Below are 21,632 nucleotides of genomic sequence, written 5' to 3' on the forward strand. Positions count from 1 at the left end.
TGGAAATAAAGGTATTTAGTTTATGGAAAAATTCCTAGGAGTACCAGGGGAAATTTTACATATTTACATCATTTAAAGCTAGACAAAAAAGTGTTTGACCAAGCTTAGACAATCTTTGGTAGGATATTAAAAGAAATTTTAGCTATGATCTCCGGTGATCTCTTTTCATATATATGTTTCACCCTTCCTCAAAGCAAGGTAAGCAAAAAATGGCTTAGTACATTTTTCTATCATAAATTCCATATTCCCAAAATGCATGAAATTAGTAAAATAGAGAGGGCAAAGTAGGCCTTATGAAGAATGAATAGATGTATCTATTAGATGTAATTAATTCTGTACCATAATCACCTTTTCCCACTAGATTTTAGCTTGATATTGTATACGTTTCATGGAAATGCATTCATGGACTCTCCAAATTCAGTTCAATAGCTCAAGAAAGTCAACTAAGGGTCTCCCAAGTTTTCGTATCTATAAATGCCAGCCTTGTATTTTCTTGGCATCTAGGCCCTCTGTATAGAAGCTACCTGGAGCAGCCCATGTTGAACCAATTTAAACAATGCCAATTATTTTACATTCATCAAATAATCACATCAAGTTCTTGCCAAAATGGGGAGGGGACTTTGGAAAACAAAAATATTATGAAAAGATGAGAAAATACAGGGGAGAAATCACCCATTTTTCTCCTGGAGTTTTGTGTGCAAAAGAAAATACTAAATAAGAACTAATTCCAGATAACAATGAGTATTCAGGGCTTCATCATTACTGTTAGATGCTCAGTCATGTCTGATTCTTTGCGATCCCACGGACTGTAGCCCGCCAGGTTCCTCTGTCCACAGGATTTCCTAGGCAAGAATACTGGAGTGGGCTGCCATTCCCTTCTCCAAGGGATCTTCCTGACCCAGGGATCAAATCCTGGTCTCCCGAATTGGAGGTGATTCCTTACCACCTGAGCCACCAGGGAAGCCCCAGTGCTACACCTTAAGATAAGAATTACTACCATTTTACAAAAGAGGAAGTTGAGGCTTAACAGAAAATAAGTAACTTGCTCCACTGTAACACAGGAGAAAATCTGAATCTCAGATCAATGGAAGCTTGGCCATGGATGGACCCCAAAATTTAGAGGGTATTGCCATATTTTACACAATCTCTAAATGATGACTTTTTAATTTTGTAAACTTTGTTTCAGTTGTATAGCTGATACAATTTTTGTATCAGTTCATTGACAGGACTGTACATGTGTCCCACTCAATAGCTTATAAAATCCAAATTTTACATCTAGTTAGCAAGAATAATTACTTAAAATAGGAGTCTCCAGATGGTATAAACATGCGCTATCCAATACGGTAGCCACTAGCCATATGTAGCTTTTAAGCACTTGAAACAAGGCAAAGCCAATTTGAGATGTACTGTAAGTACAAACATATAGGACTTCAAAAACTAAAGAAGGTAAAATAGTTCATTAATAATTTTTATTTTGATTACATGTTGAATTATATCTGAGTTAAAAATATATTACCAAAATAATTTCATTTGTTTCTTTTTCCTTTTTTAATAGAGCTATTAGAAAATTTAAAATTACACACACAGCTCACTTTTGTGGCTTACATTATATCTCTCTTGGACAACAGCGGATAAACTAAGAATACTCTTCTATTCTCATCTTCAGCACAAGATAAATCACAAAGCTGAAATGTGAGTCCTGGATACCGAATTTGCTAGTTAAAGTTTGCTACACCAAAACATGTGGATTGTAATCATTATTCAATCATTAATTCATTCCGTTCAATAATTATTTATTGAGTGACTGCTCCGTCACTGGCAAAACAAGAAAAAGTCTAGGGAATTTTGTAAGGAACATTTTAGGCAAGGTCCCAGTCACATCACTTAATACTTGCGTGATAAGGCTGTAGCTACCAGGAGTAAAAACTAAATGGCATATTCAGAGCATATTGAAATAATGGCAGATTGGGAAGAAAATGGTGCCAACAACAATGCAAGGATTTCATTAATTGGACATGTGGAGTGGGCTGATTTAAAGCTAAAACTGTCTGACACCAACTTCAAGCTTAATCAGAAGATAGAGTAATCATGCAAATTCACATTCAATTCAAGAGGGGAACAAGATCTCTTTCAATTCGAATCCTAGCTTCAACCCTGTAATAGTGTAACTCTAGAAGGCAATGGCACCCCACTCCAGTACTCTTGCCTAGGAAATCCCATGGACGGAGGAGCCTGGTGGGCTGCAGTCCATGGGGTCACTAAGAGTCGGACACGACTGAGCGTCTTCACTTTCACTTTTCACTTTTCACGCATTGGAGAAGGAAATGGCAACCCACTCCAGTGTTCTTGCCTGGAGAATCCCAGGGACGGGGGAGTCTGGGGGGCTGCCGTCTATGGGGTTGCACAGAGTTGGACAAGACTGAAGTGACTTAGCAGCAGCAGCTTCAACCCTGTGCATAGCCATGAAAGTGAAAGTGAAAGCCGCTCAGTTATGTGCAACTCTAGGCAACCCCATGGGCTGTATAGTCCATGGAATTCTTCAGGCCAGAATACGGGAGTGGGCAACCTTCCCTTCTTGATTCCTAGGATCAAACCCAGGTCTCCTCCATTGCAGGCGGATTCTTTATCAGCTGAGCCACCAGGGAAGCCAGCATGCATAGTCCCGGTGGAGATTAACTACATTCCACTTTAGCCATACTACTGTAATTATCTGCTAGACTTTCTTACTAAAATCAACGATAGTGACCAAATCTTGTAGTCTAGGGGTGTATTAACATTTCTACACAGCATCAGGCAATGATACAAGTGTTTTTAAAAAACGAATCTCACAGTAAATATGTAAAGAAACCACTCCCTACACTCTACATATCAAGAAAAGCAAAATTAACATATTTCAGAATGCTACACGGTAGGTGATATGCCTTTCCTTTGCAATCAGTTTAACAATATCAGTTAAATATTTTAACAATTTATTTTAACTATTACATGGCTTTAAATGTAACTGAGATCCTAGAGGAATGGTCTTAGAGGAGACCTTTCCCTACAGAAGAAAATTAAAGAAATGTCATAATACAGGGAGAATATAATATAGAATAATGTGTACCACCAGGCTGTCTACTGAGTCAAGATTCCAAATTATTTTCTACAGCTTCCCTATATGTAAAAACAAACTGTTTCTATTTCCCAAAGAACATGATCCTGCAGTGCCCATCCAGCTAAAGTCCTGGTAAATATACTAAGCGTTCTGCCTGAATAAGAACTAAGCTCATAGTTTTAAAATGACATTTCATGGAAGATTTGAGCAGAAGACATTTTGCATTAGAACCAGAAATCCCAGAACACTGTCATTTAGACACTGTCAGTGCAAAAGAAGAGAAATTCAGCACTAAGGTGGTATCTAATTAAGACGTCAAATCTTTGCCTGCAATGACTCGCTTTTCTTGTTCTGCTAGATGAAGTCTTCTTGGTGGTATTATTAATATTCCAGCATAGCAAAGGAAGTGCTACATTAAAAGGCAGTGTAACTCCAAACTTTAAGATGCAATAAACTCATAAGAGGCTAAGCCTTGTGGGTATTAATTTCCTCTTTTGCAAATGAATAACCAGATCTAGCTGGTCTCACTTCTCTTCCAATAAAATTTTAAATACTAGTCTTGAGGCTCTGAATGGCTGAACCAGTGATCAGTTAGTTCAAGTGCTTGAGTATTTGAAGGCTTATTACATGCAGAACTCTGTGAACGCTGAGAGGAAGTCCATTACAGAGAAGACACTGCCTGGCCCTCAGAGTTTACAACCTTTTTTAGTGTCCTAGGGCAACTGTAATCAATTAGTACAAACCCTAAGGCTTAAAACCACAGAATTTTTATTCTCTCACAATTCTGGAGGCCAGATGTCCAAAATCAAGTTGTTGACAAGGCCATGTGCCCTTTGGAGGCTTGTGACGGGTGGGGAGTCTATTCCTCGTCTCTTCTAGCTTGCAGTGGCCACTGGCATTTTGTGGAATGTGGCCATATCACTCTAATCTCTGTCATCAAACTTTTCTTTAACTACTGAATGTATTGATTTTTTTATCAAGTAAAAGTCAGTTATATCCACAGAAGTAAAAGCACAGTCTTGAAGAGATATTTGTATACCTATGTTTTAACAGTACTATTGACAACGGCCAAAAAATAGAAGCAACCTAGTGTCCAGACAGCTGACAAATGGATAAAAAACTGTGGCAATGCATACAATGGAACATTATTCACCCTCAAAAATGGAAGACATTTTGACAGATGCTACACCATGGTCGGGGAAGGCAATGGCACCCCACTTCAGTACTCTTGCCTGGAAAATCCCATGGATGGAGGAGCCTGGTAGGCTGCAGTCCATGGGGTCGCTGAGGGTCGGACACGACTGAGCGACTTCACTTTCACTTTCACTTTCATGCATTGGAGAAGGAAATGGCAACCCACTCCAGTGTTCTTGCCTGGAGAATCCCAGGGACAGGGGAGCCTGGTGGGCTGCTGTCTATGGGGTTGCACAGAGTCAGACACGACTGAAGCGACTTAGCAGCAGCAGCAGCAGCACACCATGGTAGAACCTTGAGGACATAATGGTAAGTAAAGCAGTCAGAAAAAGACAAATGCTGAAGTATTCCACTTACACAAAGTACCTAGAATAATCAAATTCATTCTGCCACCAATCTTCACATCGCTTTCTGCTCTGCTCTGTGGGGATGACCATCTGTCTCTTTCTTAGGAGGACACTGATGATTAGAGTTAGGGTGACCCAGATAACCCAGGACAGTCACCCCACATCAAGATCCTTAAACATACTGGGGAAGACCATTTTCTTTAGGTGATAATGTTTAAAAAAGATCAGGGCCTGATCTTTTTGGGAAGCAGGGTTACCAGCCATCAAACTGAAATGTCTAAAAATGAAGCAAAGCAATGAGGTGCTACAACTGAGTGGCAACAACAAATCTTCTGCCTGAGTTGGGGAGCGCAGTCCAGGTAGCCTAAACTGGGATGGTTCACCTGGGGCTAGACGAGGCTCTGTTTGTGTCTTCTCTCAGGAGTTCTCAAATGATTTTGTGAACCACCAAAGGGTTCCTTTCAGCCCAATAATCTTTATCATTCTGGTTGCTCTGCCGGTCTCTTGTTTACTACACCATCTTCATTTTACTGAATTTCTTCATGTTTTTTTCGTCCCACCCCACTATAATCTGGTACACTGTTTTTGTTTCTATTGTGTTGGTCTTGGGGCTCATTTTTTCACAGCTGTAATAAGCAACTTCCTCTCTTCTGACCCAAGAGACACAGAAAAGTTTCTGCCCCAAATTATTACACTCCAGGACACATCACAGTGCCTGAAATTCCTCACTTCTCTTCTCTGAACTAAAGCCCACCATTTAAATTTAAATATTATTTTCTAGTGACTACACATTAAACCAGGAAGTTACTGAATCTTCATGAAAGAAACCTTCAGGTTCATTACTTCTGAAATATACATTTGTCAAAACATTAGTTCTGTGGAGTTTTGTTAATAAAGGTCCGGGAGTTTAGAAAATATATACAGGCAAACAAACAAAATCTAAAAACCAGAGAGACCATGATTCCATATTCAAAAAAGTAAAACTCTAACCACTGGACATCTCAGAGCATTTGGAGGACCTGCTGAGCCTCCAAAAGAGCTGCACAATGTGTCGAGTTCCCCAACATACTCAGACACTGATGCCCCTTCTCCTCTTATGCTACATGATGGTAGGAACCATGTCCATTTTTGCTCAACTTTGTGTCTCCAGCCTCTAGTCCAGTCCTTACATGTGGCTGCATGGTGGATGACAGACGGATGGATGGATGGGAGGGTAAATGGATAGAAAAACATCTTGAGAGACTCAATGGTTCTGGATGATTGAGAAAAGAAAAGAGGACAAAGAGAAGGAAGGAGAGAAAATGACAAAGGAAGAAAAGGGGATTGAAGACCCCCCTGGTGGTGCAGTGGATAAGAGTCCACCTGAAAATAGGGGACACAGGTTCGATTCCAGGTCCGGGAAGATTCCACATGCAGAGCAATTAAGCCTGTGACCACAAGTACTGAGATGACACTCTAGAGCCTGTGATCCAGAACCACTGAGCCCGTGTGCTGAAACTACTGAGGCCAACTCAGCTAGAGCCTGTGCTCCCCAACAAGAGAAGCCACCGCAATGTGAAGCCTGAGTACCACGACAGAGTAGCTTCTGCCTACCGCAACTAAAAAATCCCTCGCGAAAGGAATTAAGACCCAGCGCAGCCAAAAATAAGTAAATACAAAAAAAAGGAAAGGTGATTGAAAGAATGGGAACTGCAGACAGTAGCAGTCAAATCTCCACTGAATGACAATTTTGCTCGAAGCTGGTTTCGATCATGGAGTTGATATTAAAGTACATTTACAGATCCTTTATGCTACATCTTGCTTGGAGAGGCAGTGCTGTGGACTGAATGTGTGTCTCCCTAAATTCATACACTGAAACCCTAATCTCCAGTGTGATGGTATTTGGAGGGGAGGCCTTTGGGAGGTAATTGGGTTCGAATGAGGCCATGAGGATGGAGGCTGAGGATGAGATTGCTGCTGTTAAAAAGGGATGAAGAGGCCGGAGATCTCTCTCCATCAAGTGAGGATACAGCAAGAAGGCAGCCATCAGCAAAACAGGAAGAGGGCCCTCACCAGACACCGGACCCGCTCACACCTTGGTCTTAGACTTGCCAGCCTCCAGAATGGGAGAAATAAACATCTGTCTTAAAGCCACAGAGTCTGCAGTATTTCATTGTAGTAGCCCAGGCTAAAGGTAAGCACATGGCACAGTGCCTGCAGTCAGAGACACCTGGGTCCTATACCCAGCTCTGCCCTTAACACCATCCATTCCCTCCCTTGCAAATATGGCTAACAATGTCTAATTCATGGGGTGGTTGACAGCTTTAGAGATCATTTCCCTAAGGACTAAGGATCTAGGAATCTCTGAAGAGTTCCTTTTACTATATACTTTTATCATCCAAGAGCTCTGCAAAGTGCTTTGTATAAGCACATGACTTAGAAATATTATTTAATTGATGTAATTAGTTTCTTTCCTTCCTTTTTCCCCTTTTATCCTCTGGTTTCAACTAGGTACAATACAGTCACATAGTTCAAAGTTCAAATGATACACAGAATATACCATGAAAATTCTCCCTTCTTCCACTAGGCCCAGGCATTCAGCCCCTTCCTAAAGCATCCAATTTTACCTCAGGAGACTTTCAGTCAACAGATGCCTGTAAATTAGGCTAATTCTGAGTTGTTTGAAGCAACTCAAAACAAAATGCCCTACTGCTATTCATCATTCCAGAAGGTCTCCCACTAAGGTAACTTGTTTTAGGTAGCTTGCTGCTAGCTGAATTCCTTATGTGGGTTAATCAATAGGCTTGTTAATAAAGAACCACCCCCTATAGTCCTCACCCATCACCAAATGACTCAGAAACCTTGGACCTAAAACTGATACTCAGCACAGCTTCATTCTTTTTAGATGACTGAGAAGCTCTGTATTTCACCAGTCATTTTCAACATCTGAGTCAAAGTAATGTCCTAGAAAAGAGCAGAAATGATAGCAAATGGAGAGTTCTGATTTTGGAAATATACTAGATTACTTTTTCTAGCAACATATTAGGATCCAATAGTATTCCATAAGAACAGGAGGCAGAACCTGAGATCACCGGGGTGAGCTGGGAGCCACCAAAATTGACCAGCTCTGAGAACTGAGGTCTAAAGAAGGTGAAAACCAACGACAAAAAGAATTAGCAAGGGACTTCCCTGGTGGTCCAATGGCTTAGACTCCGCACTCCCAGTGCAGGGGGCCCGGGTTCAATCCCTGGTCAGGAAACTAGATCCCACATGCTGCAACTAAGACCCAGAGCAGCCAAATAAATAAATAAACATAAATATATAGATTTTTTTTTTAAAAAGAAGCAGTAGCAGGATATGACCAGACAGAGTTAAGGCCAAAGGCCTAAACAACTGAGAAGCACAAATGGCCAGGATATGCAAAGATAAACTATTTGAATCTGTGCAGTAAGTCATGGAATTTGCATAGCAAGCTGAATCAGTAGGTAAATAAGAATTAAATTCATGCAAAGCCAGGAGTCATAAAATAAGACAGAAATTACAAGATGCCCAGACTAAGTCCCTTTTCTGGACACCTAGATCCCCTCCTATGTTTCAAAGATGATCTGGATACCAAGACGGAGTTAGCCAAACCCATTCCTAGCTCCGGAAACCTCAGCACACACACAGGCTGGGAACTCAGGAGGCCACCCCACTCAGCAAGGGCATGGCAACAGAATGATGAGAACATGATCCTTCTTGCTCTTGTTATCCTTCTTGAATCTCAAATACACTGTTACAGCCATTTAGTTAGAAACCTACACAGTCTGTTCAGGTATACTAGTTTAATCATAACAGTCAAATGAGAATTTTGAATTTGGCTGCAGAGTCGGGCAGAATTCAACAAAAATTTTTGGAGAAAAACATTCCATGAACTTTCACCCAAATTCCCACTCTGAGACAAATGCTGAAAATGTATTACGACAGAAGCAGTGTTTATTTATCCAAAGACAGGATGACAAGTGCCTTTCTTTTTTTTAGTTTTTTGCTTCTACTCATCTGTAAAACACAAAAGAAGCTGAAAGCATAAGCTAGGAATTTTTTGTTACATTACCATCTCTTTATTTTAATCACTGAGTCAAATACGGTATGCTGTATTTCAGCAGGGTTGTCACATAACTAACTGTGCCAAGCCCCAAAGGACTCTACACTCTACACTAACTCACCATTAGGCACTAGCATCCTTGATGGGCTAGAGCAGTACATGATTCTTCCAGGGGAAGAGGGCAGACAGGAAGGAACAGCTCTCCAGAATGTCAACTTGAAGGTGAAAGTGAAGGTCACTCAGTCATCTCCGACTCTTTGTGACCCCATGGATATACAGTCCATAGAATTCTCCAGGCCAGAATACTGAGGAGTGGGTAGCTTTTCCCTTCTCCAGGGGATCTTCCCAACCCAGGGATCGAACCCAGGTGGTGGCTAAATAGAACTTGACGGGAAACTGTCAACTTGGAAACATGGGGTCAACTCACAAAGTAAGAGCCAAGAAGTGCCCACATTTGGGCGTTCTGAGCTTGGGGACAACTTCTTTCTTCTACATCTTCATTGCATCCCAATGAAAGAATTGAAAGGGACATGGTTATGCACTCAGTCTCCCCATAATATCTAGGGTTCATCCTTCAGTCCAAACAGGAGCTATGAAGACGTAGGCCCAGACCAAACTGAACCCCAGGGACACAAAATGAGAGCCACAAGGGTAGGCACTGGAACTTCTGGTGTGGAGTGTCGAGCGAAGTTCAAGTTCTCTTCCTTCTTCCAAGTTCTCTTCCTTCTTCCAGTATTGAAAAGCCCCTGCTTTTCAGGAAGTCTCCTGATTAAAGAATCCTTAAGTCCTAAACTGGCTTTTCCTCCAATTGCAACCCAAAGTTTCACATCTGTCTTTCTGTCCTTAATCTTCTTATGCCACTAAATGTATAAATGGGTATAAACCGAATTTTACCAAACTCAAGACTCTCGACTTGTTTAATATACTCCTCCATGTCTAATCCATCACATCCATAAAGCTTTCCATCCATTCATCTTTACATTTTGAAAATCTGAACAAGAGGCCAGTATATACTTATGCTCAGTGTTTAATGGTGACATTTAAATGTAAGTACAATAAAATATAAAAACTGTATACTGCTGCCACTCAGTAAAGATACCCACACCACCGAAAGGTCAAGTTCAAACAGGCCAAGTTCAAGGGAAAGGAAACAAAGCTTCTCCAGCTTGGCCAACTTCTGCTCTAGACTTTTAGAGAAGTCTCATTCTCTCTATTGAAGCTGTAAGACCCAGAAGGCTAAGACCAATCCTAGGACAACAGGAAAAAGGCACAGACCTGGTCATGGAGGCTGACTTCAAGGACACTAAGAACCACCCCTGGAGCCTCAGAACAGTCCAGAACAGCTGCTCGCCAAACTAGACAGCCCAGAACAGAAGCTAGATCTATGGATAAAGAGTATGTCCTTACATGGATGGGCCTCCCGAGTAGCTCAGATGGGAAAGAATCTGGCTGCAATGCAGAAGACCCAGGTTTGATCCCTGGGTCAGGAAGATCCCCTGGAGAAGGGAATGGCAACCCACTCCAGTCACCAGAGTTTCTTCAGTAGTATAGGATTCATGTGCACATTTAATTTGAAAGAATAGAATTTTGAAGATATGCATTTGGGGAGGGATACAAACTTCAATCTATAGTATGAATATGTTGAAACCTAAAAATATCAGAATTACAGTATTTGAAGGTGGGGGTCTTTGGGTGATGATCAGGTCACGAGAGTAGAGCCCTCATGAATGGGATTAGTGTCCTTATAAAGAGCTCCCCGTCCCCTTGCCTCTTGCACCATGTGAGGACATGGAAGAACACAGACTCCTTGAACCAGGAGGCCAGCCCTCACCAGACATGGCACCTTGGTCTTGGACTGCTTAGCCTCCAGGACTGTCACAAATAAGTTTCTGCTGTTTATAACCCACCTAGTCTACGATACTTGGTTAGAGCAGCCTGAAATGACAAAGACAATGCATTTGTGGTGATGTATATATATTCCGACATTTCTAACTAGGTTGCGTATTGCTATCTTATGTGACATGAGATATATTTAAGATGGCACCTAGTTGCTGTTTTATTAAAACCATATTTCAATCCAAGCTTGAACTAGCTAGCACTTGCCATCATTCCAGCCTGTCTCTCCTCCACTCTCCTTCATGTTCAGCATGAATCAAATGGCGTAAGCATCCCAAATACATTCCAGTTAACACCCCATGTCCCATCCCTCCACATTTTTCCACATCCACTCCAAGCCTTTGTTCTTCCCTTTGATTCCGTGTTAAAATGCTAGGCATCTTTTAAATCCCAACTTGGAAAAGTCTTCCCTGATCCCAAAAGACACTCCCTGCCCTGATTTAATCCTATACCTTGTATATAGCACTATTACCAGCGTTTTTATGTTTGTTTGTTTTTTACTGACTGTCACCCCCTATTGTGAATGGCAAAGGGTACAAAGTCCTATCTTATATTTGGGTGACTTTGATCAAATTGAGACTTCTGAGTCTCAATTTCTTCTTCTGTAAGATAAACATAGATGTTATCATCCCATCTCTCAGACTATTATGAGACTTAACTAAGATAACCTATGTAAGAGCACTTTTTAAAAAATATTTATTTAGCTGCATTGATTCTTAGTTGTGACATGCAGAATCTAGTTCTTTGACTAGGGATCAAACCCAGGCTGCTTGCCTTGGGAGTGGGGAGTTTTAGTCACTGAACCACCAGGGAAGTCCCAGTGACAGCATTTTATCAATTATAAAGTACTGACAAATTTTATTTAGAATAAAGAAGACTTTTTGAAAATAGGTAATGGACCACACAAATTAGGAAAAAAGATATGATCTCTCACCGTTTATAAAAACAGCTCTAGATAAAACTACCAGTGAGCATTGACCTCCCAAAACCATAACCTGGGAGGTCTATTCTCAATTGTCATCTCGCTCAATCCATCAGCAGCACGTGTCCCAGACAACCTTGCCTTCTTCCTGGACACACTCTCTTCACTGGGCTTCCACCACTTCTAAATCTAGCCCCGAGGCTTTCCTTTCTATACTCACTCCCTTGGTGATCTCATCCTCTCTCAGGGCTTTAAACAGCATTTAACTTCTTCCTATTCACTAATGTGGATCTGTAGATTTCTTCCCTGAAAATCAAACCTGTGTATTAAACTGCTTAGATGCTTTAAAAGTACCTTAATGTGTCCAAACTGAGCTCCCAGTCTCCCCCATCCCAAGTACACACTTCATCTCAGTTCATGGACATTGGATCTGTTCAGGTGCTTGGGTCAAAAATATTTCAGATTTGATGCCTCTTTTTCTCTCATACTTTCTAACTAATCCACCGAAAAATTCTCCAACCAAAGTAGCTTCAGAATTCAGTCCCTTCTCACCACCTCCATGCTGCTTTTATCCTCGTCCAAGTTGCCATCATCTCTCACTTGACACCTGAAACTGCTTCCTAAATGGTCTCTCTGTTTCTGCCCTACCCATCTTTGATCTTGTTGAATAAACCCATCAGAGTCATTGTGTGACAACATTAGTTATATTAAGTCAATCACTGGTTAAACCCCTTCAATGGTACCCTGTGTCCCTCAGTGTAAAATCACAAAGGGATTTAAGAATCCGTGTGATCTGCTCACCAAAGTCTTATTTCCTCTCTGACCTCACATCCCACCACTGTCCCCTTTGCTAAGTCCACTCCAGCCACTATTCCCATCTTGCTTTCCGTGGATAACCAGACACTGGCCCTGCCTCTGCCTGGATGCTCTTCTGCCAGCTATCACGTGGATCATTCCTTCACTTCCTTTATATCATTCCTCAAATGTCACCTTCTCCATGAGGTCATTCCTGGCCATCCTTTCCTCTTACTCCCCACTGCTCTTTCTCGATTTTTTTTTCTCAATAGTAGTTGCCATCTTTCAACGTATATTCTACTGTCACTGGTAAAAGCTCCAACAGCACCAGAATTTTTATTTCTTTTGTATCTTCAGTGTGTAGAGCAATGCCTGACACATAGATGCCATATTACTTATAAGAAAGAATGAGGAGAGAATGAATGCACAAAATAGGCTTCACAAGTCCGTGATACATGTACTTCTAACCACCCGTATCTTCAACAATAAAGGGCAGAAAAACCATCAAAGTTCTTAAAAATGACTGACACTTAAAAGTCAGAAAACTTGCTTTTCATTTACTTATCAGATGCCTAGTATGTGTTGCATTTATAATTTTGGAAGGCAGAGCTGAACATTAAGAGTTCCCTCCTATGTAAGTTTCTTATGAGTTTCTTGGCAGATTCTTCTGGTCTCAATAATTGAAACTAATCCATGTCAACAAACAGTTTTAAAAAACCAAAACTATAAAATTGGATACTTAAGGTAATTAAGTATATTTGGTTCTAGCCTAAGCATTACATCACACAGAAAAACTTTAAGGAATGCATGATTTTTAAATGCTGTAATTACAAATTATTATATTAGTAGTTGTTATACTAATGAATATAATTTGCTGATTAAAACAGATGTTGTCCACAAAGAGAAAGTTGTGGATACATCTGGAAAAAAAACTTTTCCCATTTTAATATTGATTTATTCCATATTTTTCTTTTTAATTATTATCATTTTAAGGCAACTATCTGCTTGTAAATTACAAATGAGAAGGAGCAGTACTTTAACATTCTCACCAAAAACTTCCTAAGGGTAAATGAATATAATCTTCCTCAAACTAAATAATCACTCAGGAATGGTGATGTATTTTACTAAATTACAGATCTAGAAAATGAAAATCCAAGACTTTAAACTTCATTTCACAATGATACGCTATTCTTCGAAGTGTTGTTTATACTAACTGTGAGTTTTCGATTTAAATAAAAACCATTCTATCAAAAACTAATATCAGAAAATGCACTGTGGTTCTTGATTTCCTCATCAAGAAATCACTGAACCATCACTTTACATCATAACAAAAAAGTGAACAAACAAAATTTTTTAAACTATAAGTTTACCCCTCACTGACAACACCGAAAGTAGAGAATTTGTGTAAATCAATTCTAGAAACTTGCTCTTATCGCAATTTACAGAAATTTCTGTAAGGAAAAGGAAAAGCCACATAGTCCAAGAGGAAGTCATGACCTTCGGCAACATACTGATACATAACAAGATTTAATAAGTGTTTGTTGAAGTGAATTAATCCATGCTTACCTGGATAAAAGACTCGAATAGAACATAATTTTAGAGGGAAAAAAAAAAAAAACCTCATCTTAACATGTGAAAACTTCCATCCAAATTGACTTTGAATACTTCCGTGAATAGTTTTGGTTAATGTGGCTTAAAACTTACAAGACAGTCAACAAAGAAAGTTGAAAGTATCAAAACATCACCAATTCATTGTGAAAGGCAATAGTAGTAGGGTTTTTTTAATATATCTAAACATATTTACAGATACTTACCCCTTTGCTAAGCTTTTTCTTACACACATGGGTTTTAAAAATACATTCCCAACAACAGCAACTTCATGGGATAAGTGCTCTGATCCCCACTTACAAACGAGAAAACTGAGACCCCAGGAAAGCTAATGAACTGGCCCAGGTTATCAAGATGAGGATTTAAACTCGAGTCTGTTTCATTGCAAAGTCTGTTTCTAAACCTCTGAGCCCAACACTGGATAGCCATTAGAACAGATTCAAACATATTCACTTTATACATTTGTAGGTAAAATATTTGCTGGGAAATAATACTGCAGTTTAGAGCCCCTCAGAACATTCCAGCAGATAAACTTTTGCTGAAAACGTTTCAGGAAATCTGACATCTTCATACAATGCACTTTGTCGAAAGTATACTTCACAGAAATTGTAAAAGAAATTGTATTTCTTGATCTAATATTCCCTGAGCTAAACAGTTATAAGAAAATAATTGTTAGTAATACACACAAGTTTTCCACATCAGTAACTCTAGTGTTGAACAATTTGAAAATGAAGTTCCCAAGAGAGGATGCTCCTTAATTATAGAAGCAATCAACAAATCATAAAACCTTAGAGCTAAAAGAATTCTTTGAGTTTCTTTAAACTAACCCTTCACTGAATAGATGATAAACTAAAGTCCAGGCAGGTGAAGCAGTTTATCTAAGTTTCTACAACTAAATAAGAAGCTAATTATAAGACGTTTTACTTACAGCAGGATAAAAATATTTCCAATTCCCAATTATCTTTTTGACCAGACCTTATCATTTCTCAGTTACAGTAATATATCAGTGATATTCTCCAATTGTAGCACTTAAAACTACCTTGAACTTGAATCATTTTGAGGATCAAATCCTAAACTTAAATAACTTCAAAGCAACCTAGCCTAAACAAAGAAAACTCTCACTTTTCATGACAAACAACTGCTGAACAAGGGAGTAAATACTGTATCAAAATACTTTTTATATTACCAACAGTATTCATGTGAACTTTGAATGGCTTTCTCACAGAGATGATCAAGAATTATAAGATGTAAAAGAAGGAATATAAGACTCTTAACGACCACCATAAAAACTTAATGTATATCATAAAGATTAAATAAATGTTCAGCCTCTGTTGGTTACTACATAGTAAAGTTTTTATTCTGATAGAACTTACTATACTTTATATAGACCCCCAGCTAGTAGGAATTCATTTCCGTCTGGCTACTTTTGTATTTTATTTACCAAAATGAAATATCAAGAGTGTCCAAAATGAATGCAAACTACAGAAGTCCTGCTACTATAGAAATGTTCACTGTTATATTTAAAAGGAAAATCAATCATAGACAGAATAGAATACCTACCTATCAGACCCATCATTGTTATATAACTTTCCTTTGTAACTATATAACTACATTCATGATAAGTGATAACCTTGAAGACAGTCAAATTAATAAAGTTTCCTTAGAAGTACCCAAATCGTCATCCCAAATGAAAGTGAACCTACAAAAACCAGTACAAAACAAGGAACTCTAAAGTCATAAATCACTTTGAACAGGCAACAGCTCAAAATAACTAGAAAATTCTGTAAACGTATAAGCACCAGCTCCCAAACAAAGTGCCTATAGAGTATTTAAAAAGCAACGTACCTTCTTTAAGATGGAGAATTCCCAGTGTTCAAACAGTAGTAATCCACATAGGGGAGGCATCATCAAAAATCCCAACAACTTCGAAGCAACTCCAAAGAAAAAAGTTTGGCAACTTTTCCTTCAGGAATGACGATGTAGTAATGGTACTTCCACAATGTTCACTGATAGAAAGATCCAGTAAGAAGGATGTAGCACAGAGGAGGCGGGAGTGCTTCTGTTTTCTAGATGCTGACCACAGTAATCACACCTGTACAATTGAAATTCATTAGTGTCAGCTTCCGAGTCATTCTGCACAGTTTCTTTTTTTTAAAAAAAAAAAAAAAAGTAACTTTAGCATTAATAGATTTCTTTGACATGAAAATTCAAAACCGGCATAGTTCTGGCAGCTGAATCATTTCTAGCTGCAGGTTTTAATAATGGATACTCTATATAAATCATAACTTTCAGAAGTTCAAATAGACTGTCTTTGGCTGTTTCCTCCAGTTATTTGATGGCAGCACAGTCTGATGGTTCATCTGTCCTGTCAAACCATAAAAGGCAGGAGATAAAGGCAAAGGGTGTGGGGTGGGGATAGGAAAGGAGAGCGGTGATACATCACCTTGGAATTTGGAACCATCTCACAAAACATACCTGAAGATAATGACCTAAATTTACATTTTCCAGTTCAGGAGCCCTGTTTCACACATTCCTAGTATTCAAACATGGCTAGAACATACTACCTTTGTTCACTTTCAACAAACTCTCAACTTCTGTCCCCAAATGTCTTTTTATGAACCAAGGGACGGGGCAGATAAACAACTTTTGTGGTCAAGTGCGAAAGGGCTGAAAGAAATGTCCTAGAAAGTGGAGAGGTGTACCAGTGATGCAGAGTTTGCCTCATCTGAGCCAGAACCAACCTAGAAACACTGGGAAGTGACGCTACTTGAGAAACAAAGTTAGGGAGTCTCCTTGTGCCCGTAAACACTGAGGGAATCGCGCTGCGTCTCCACCCCGCAGAAGCTCCAACAGCCATCCCTCTTTTGGGCGGGCGTGGCAGACAGAAACAAAAGGTTAAAACACAAAAGGCGGGGCGGGCCGCTGGGTCTGGGGAGCTTCTGGCGCTCGCGGTCCCCTTTCTACTCAAACGCATTAAATTGGGGCGGGGGTGGGGGCCGCGTGAAGTGAGAGAGGTGATGCTGGATGGCCAGGACCGCATAGGTTATCCTGGGTGGGTCGTGAAACTGAAAGGGGCGGACGGGATGGCGGACTCCTAACTAGTGGTCCAGGCCCATCCCTGCATCCCTGCATCTCTGACAAGTCGAGAACCTGTGGCTTCTTCCTCCTCCCTACCCCGGCCCCAAAGAAAACTTTCTCAACTCTTACCAGCTCGCTCTAATCCCCTGGACCACAAACACAAGGTCTCATCCCCTACCAGTCACACCTCTTCTGCGTTCTATTGTTGTAGCTTTGGGTATGGTGCGTAGGAATCGGCACAGCGCTCCGCAGCCGGTTAAGTTATAAAAACGCCGAGGGAAGGGCCCCCCTCTTCCCGATCTCTTGCCTTCGCAGGACCAAAGTCAGGGCTGGGGTGGGGGTGAGACCCGGCACAACCCGAACCATCGTGGCATGCTTCCCTCGGGTCTCCGTGCAGCTGGGAGATAGGCGAGGCAATACCCCCCTCGAGACACTCTTCCCCCATCCCCCCAGCTCCTCATATAAAGAGGCACTTGAGAGAAATGCCCGCCTGGCTCTTGCCTATGAGAAATAAACAAATAAAACAATCTGTGCAAGTTCCTTAAGGAACAAAAGAGAAGGGACACGGGGATGGGGGGAAAGGAGATATAACTTGGCCAAACTTCGCCACCGGATCGATCCTTCGTCCTCCCAAGGGCGGGGAAGCCGGGAGCATCGCGAGGGAGAGCGGTAAACAAGACCACCGTCCCCACTTACCTTCTTCCCCACTTGGTCGCACTTTGAAGAGACACTTCCCTTGTCGCGGTCCTCGAGGCGTTCGGACACTTTTGTGTGGCCTGACAGCGGAGAAAGTCGCGGCGGCAAAGTTGCGAGAGGGAGATACCCGCGCGTCCGGGGGAGAGGGGCGGAGAGAGAGTTCATCAGAGTTCCCCCTTTTGTTCCAAGTCCCAGAGCAGACAAAGAGGCGGCGAGCGGCGGCAGGTTTCTCCTCTCACCCCTTCTTCCTCTCTCCCTCCCCTCCCCTCCCCGCCCCCTCCCTCTCCCCGCATCTCCCGCCCGGCTCGGAAACCTCGGAGGCGAGCCGGGGCGGCTCCGGCCCCAGCTCGTGGCAACTCTGCCCCGACCCTCTCCGCCCACCACCTCACTCGAAACTTTCGCCGGGAGATGCCCGTCTGGGCCCCTCCAACCCACCTCCCTTTTACTGCCTCCCAGTCTAACGCGCTCAAGTCTACCGGGAGGGGGGAGAGAGAGAGAGGAATCTCCAAAATCATTGTTTCCGGGAGATGCACCTCTTTGTTTGCACTTTCCCTGCCAATCAATGTGAGCTATCCACTTTGACATCGAGTTTCTGTCAGTTTCCCCTCATCCCGAGAGACCAGATGAGACGGGTAAAGGGGTCCACCCCCAGAAGATCCAGGCGCGTAGACAACTAGAGGTGGGCTGCGCCCTGGGTTCTCCATCCTGGCTCCTCCACTGGGATCACCCGCTCCACCCGGCACACCAAAAGAACTCAAAAGGGCATCAAGAAGTGTTAGAAAAGTCTGCTCCACCCCGCCCCCCTGCCCACCCCCACCCATTCTGTCCCTTGGAGACTGCCTCTAATCCCGAGGAGGAAGCCCATCTCGGGGGCCCACTGGGACCTCCACCCCTCGGGGCTACCTGTTGCTGCAGGCGCTGCGCGACTTGGTCCAGGGCGCCGAGGACAGATTCCCACCTCGAGCATCGCGCCCACCCCTCAGGCCCCAAACTTCTCCGAACCACATACCACGAAGGCAAGGCTTTCCGGGTGGCCGCGCTCCTTCTGACCCTGGAGCCAGGCCCTCCTCACCGGTTCCCTTCTCTGCACCACTGCCTTGCCCTTGCTCCAAAAATCGGACTCAGGGTCCGTGGCCGCCTCCCCGACCTCTACTCCCTGGCAACTCCAAGCATCCCGTCTTTCCGCCTCCTCCCCCACTGCCTTGCCCGGGCAAATCGGGTGTTCCGGACCAAGAACAGCTCCGGACCCTCCTCCAAATCCTTTACCAGTGTTTCCCCGACCGTCTGAACTGGGGACCCCCATCCTCACGTCCCCTATCCTTAGACGCTCATCCCAACTGCGGGCCACAGTACTGGCGCTCGGAGTGACTCAGAGTAGCGCTCATTTTCCTTCAGGATCTTACTAGAATTGAAGGGAAGGGAAGCCGGAGGTTGGGGGGAATGGGAGAGAATGGGGGCCTGCAATGGAAAGCAGTTTCTAGGGCAAAGAAAAAAAAAAAAAAAGACCAACATTCCGAAGCAAACATCCACCTTTCAGGAGGTACTCGGCCCATCGCGCACCTTCGCCCCCATCTCTCCTCCTTCCCCATCCCAAACTTGAGGGTCTTTGGGTTGGTGCAGTTTTGGGGGTGGGGAGTGTAAAGGGATGAGGCAGAAGGAGGCCTGGAAACTTGGGACCAAGGTCGGGAGCTGGGTGGGGGGTGGGGGATGCCTGAAGGAGGAGATGGGGGAGGGAGCGAAGAGCCCCCGCCGAGCCCGGAATGTCGCGGCGGACAGTCCCGGTCCTCCCCGGGAGACTCCTCGCCAGGTCTCTCCCCCGGAGCGGAACAAAGACGCCGCGAGGAGCGCGTCTGTCCTCGCCTCCCCGCGCCCGCACCCCGCCCTCCGCCTCGCTCGCTGGAGCCCACGCCGCCCTCGGAAACTTTGCAACCAACTTCCCCCCAGAGTTCGCGCGCGCGGCGCAGGGAACAGAAGAAGAAATGGGGACAATCGCACGCGGGGACCAGAGATGCCCCTTGTCCTCGTCCCCTCCCGGACGCGGAGGACCACTCCTGGCGCCGCCGGTCCCGGCCCGCGCGGGGGGCGACCCGCGGTGCCAGGGCGAGAAGCACACACGTTTTCGCCGCTCCCTTAAGGGAGCTTCTTTAGTTTAGGCGCCTGCAGGGCTGGGTCGTGAGGTCGAGGGAAGAGGTGGCCAAAAGAGATGCGGGCGGAGGGCCACGGATCGGACCTGCGGCGGGAGGCCAGGGCGCGGGAGCGAGCGCCAGTGTGGCCGCGCCCGTCGGGCCGGGTGCCGGCGCGTCCCGTCCCGCCCGCCGAGCTCAGCCCGCGGCAGCGAGGCCGCACGGTCACGGCCCCGGGGCCCGCCCAGCCCGCCTCGCCTTCCTGCACGTCGCCCGCTCACCTGCCCGGAGCCCGGACACCTGCGCCGCCTTCTCCTGGAGCCTCGGGTCTCCAGGGCGGCCGCTGGCCTACTGGAAACTCAGAAGCTTCATCTGAGGTTAGGGATCTTCAACGCACCGCGACCAACCACAGGAGAAAACAGCCCCCACCCACTCCTGTCTGGCACATTTTCCTCTTTGTCTAATTATGATGACTTCCAGAATTCTCTTTTTAGGAGAAGTCTACCCACCACCCACCCGCCCCGCGCGCGACAAACCCTTACTTTCCGCTATCTTCATGGATTGGCTTGGAAAAGAACGAAAAAGTCAGTACTTCGAGACAATTCAGTTCTGCTGCCTCACAAAAGTACTCGTTGTGGGGTAACTCGAAGAGTTGCTGACTTCTAAATCATGACTGTCATAGTAGATTAATGGAATCTATTGAAACACTACCAAACCTTAAAAAAAAATGTACTGTTTGTTTCTCTCTTTTCTCAAGGGAAGGGCCATTTGCCAGGTGAACTGTCAATGTGGCTTCAAGAAGGCTTTCTCACAGCTTTATGGAACACTCCCACCCGGGTTGTTGGAGGTCTCTCTGTTTCCCAACCTGCTGCCGGACTAAGTGATTTCCTCCCGAGTATCTTGGTCCTTTACTAGTCAGAGCTCCGCCACCTCCACTTGTGGGCTGCTCTCAGTATGATACTAGTCACTGCTACCTTTTTCTCAGACGGCACCATATTACTATTATCATTAAATTAATTAGGATCTAGGCTCAAAAGTGGATGTGTCCATGCATACATGCTCAGTCACTTCAGTGGTGTCCAACTCTTTGCGACCCTATGGACTGTAGCCCGCCAGGCTCCTCTGTCCATGGGATGCTCCAGGCAAGAATACTGGAGTGGGTTGCCATGCCCTCCTCCAGGGGATCTTCCCTGCCCAGAGATCAAACCCATGTCACCTGCACTGCAGGCAGATCCTTTACCACTGAGCAACCAGGGAAGCCCCAGGCTCAAAGGTGGATATACCAGAACAAATGGGCTTAGGAACCCAAGTATCTTCTCTGAACTGACAATGTGGGTGCTCAGCTTGGGACTCCACACCTGTCATTCCTACAGCAGGCTAACCGCAGCTTCTACCCTGTGTCTCCCTATTCTGCCTCCCTGTTCAAAGTATTTTTGAACAGAAGACTCCACTTGGCCAGTGCAGGGGTGCAGGCTAGAAGCGCCAGGCAGATGACGCCCTTCAGAGAAGCACTCAACAAGAGCAGCGGATGAAAGTCAGTTTAAAACTACCCCAGGTTCCCCACCTGGAGGTAGGACTAGACTTACTAAGTTGTGTTCTACACTGTCTCCACCAGGTCCTCATCTTTGGGCCTCAGTTAACCACAGCATTAACTCCCTTTCTAAGGAGCCCTATGTTGGCTACTTACTTACCTACCTCCTGGCACCTCTAGTGCTTTCTGCCACTGCATCCCAAACAGGCCACAGTACTTGCCCTTGAATCCTGGTCTCAAGGTCAGCTTCTGCAGGAGCTCAACCTAAGACATGGAGAAGGCAAT

At 43.8% G+C, this 21,632-nt stretch overlaps 1 long non-coding RNA gene across 14 annotated transcripts in view; it reads right to left on the reverse strand.

The window, feature by feature from the left end:
• The window catches only part of LOC113881407, a 527,961-nt gene extending 507,741 nt beyond the window's left edge, over window positions 1-20,220 (reverse strand). For 10 of the 14 annotated variants that reach the window (XR_003508031.1, XR_003508022.1, XR_003508024.1 and 7 more), the window contains exons 1-2: window positions 17,694-17,953; window positions 15,765-16,011 (exon numbers count right to left, since the gene is read on the reverse strand). This is a non-coding gene — a long non-coding RNA (uncharacterized LOC113881407). The other 4 variants (XR_003508027.1, XR_003508030.1, XR_003508029.1 and 1 more) reach the window with 4 other exon arrangements.
• Between the last annotated feature and the right edge of the window lie 1,412 nt (window positions 20,221-21,632).

Source organism: Bos indicus x Bos taurus, chromosome 23, assembly GCF_003369695.1.
Source record: "Bos indicus x Bos taurus breed Angus x Brahman F1 hybrid chromosome 23, Bos_hybrid_MaternalHap_v2.0, whole genome shotgun sequence".
In the NCBI taxonomy this organism is placed as follows: domain Eukaryota; kingdom Metazoa; phylum Chordata; class Mammalia; order Artiodactyla; family Bovidae; genus Bos; species Bos indicus x Bos taurus.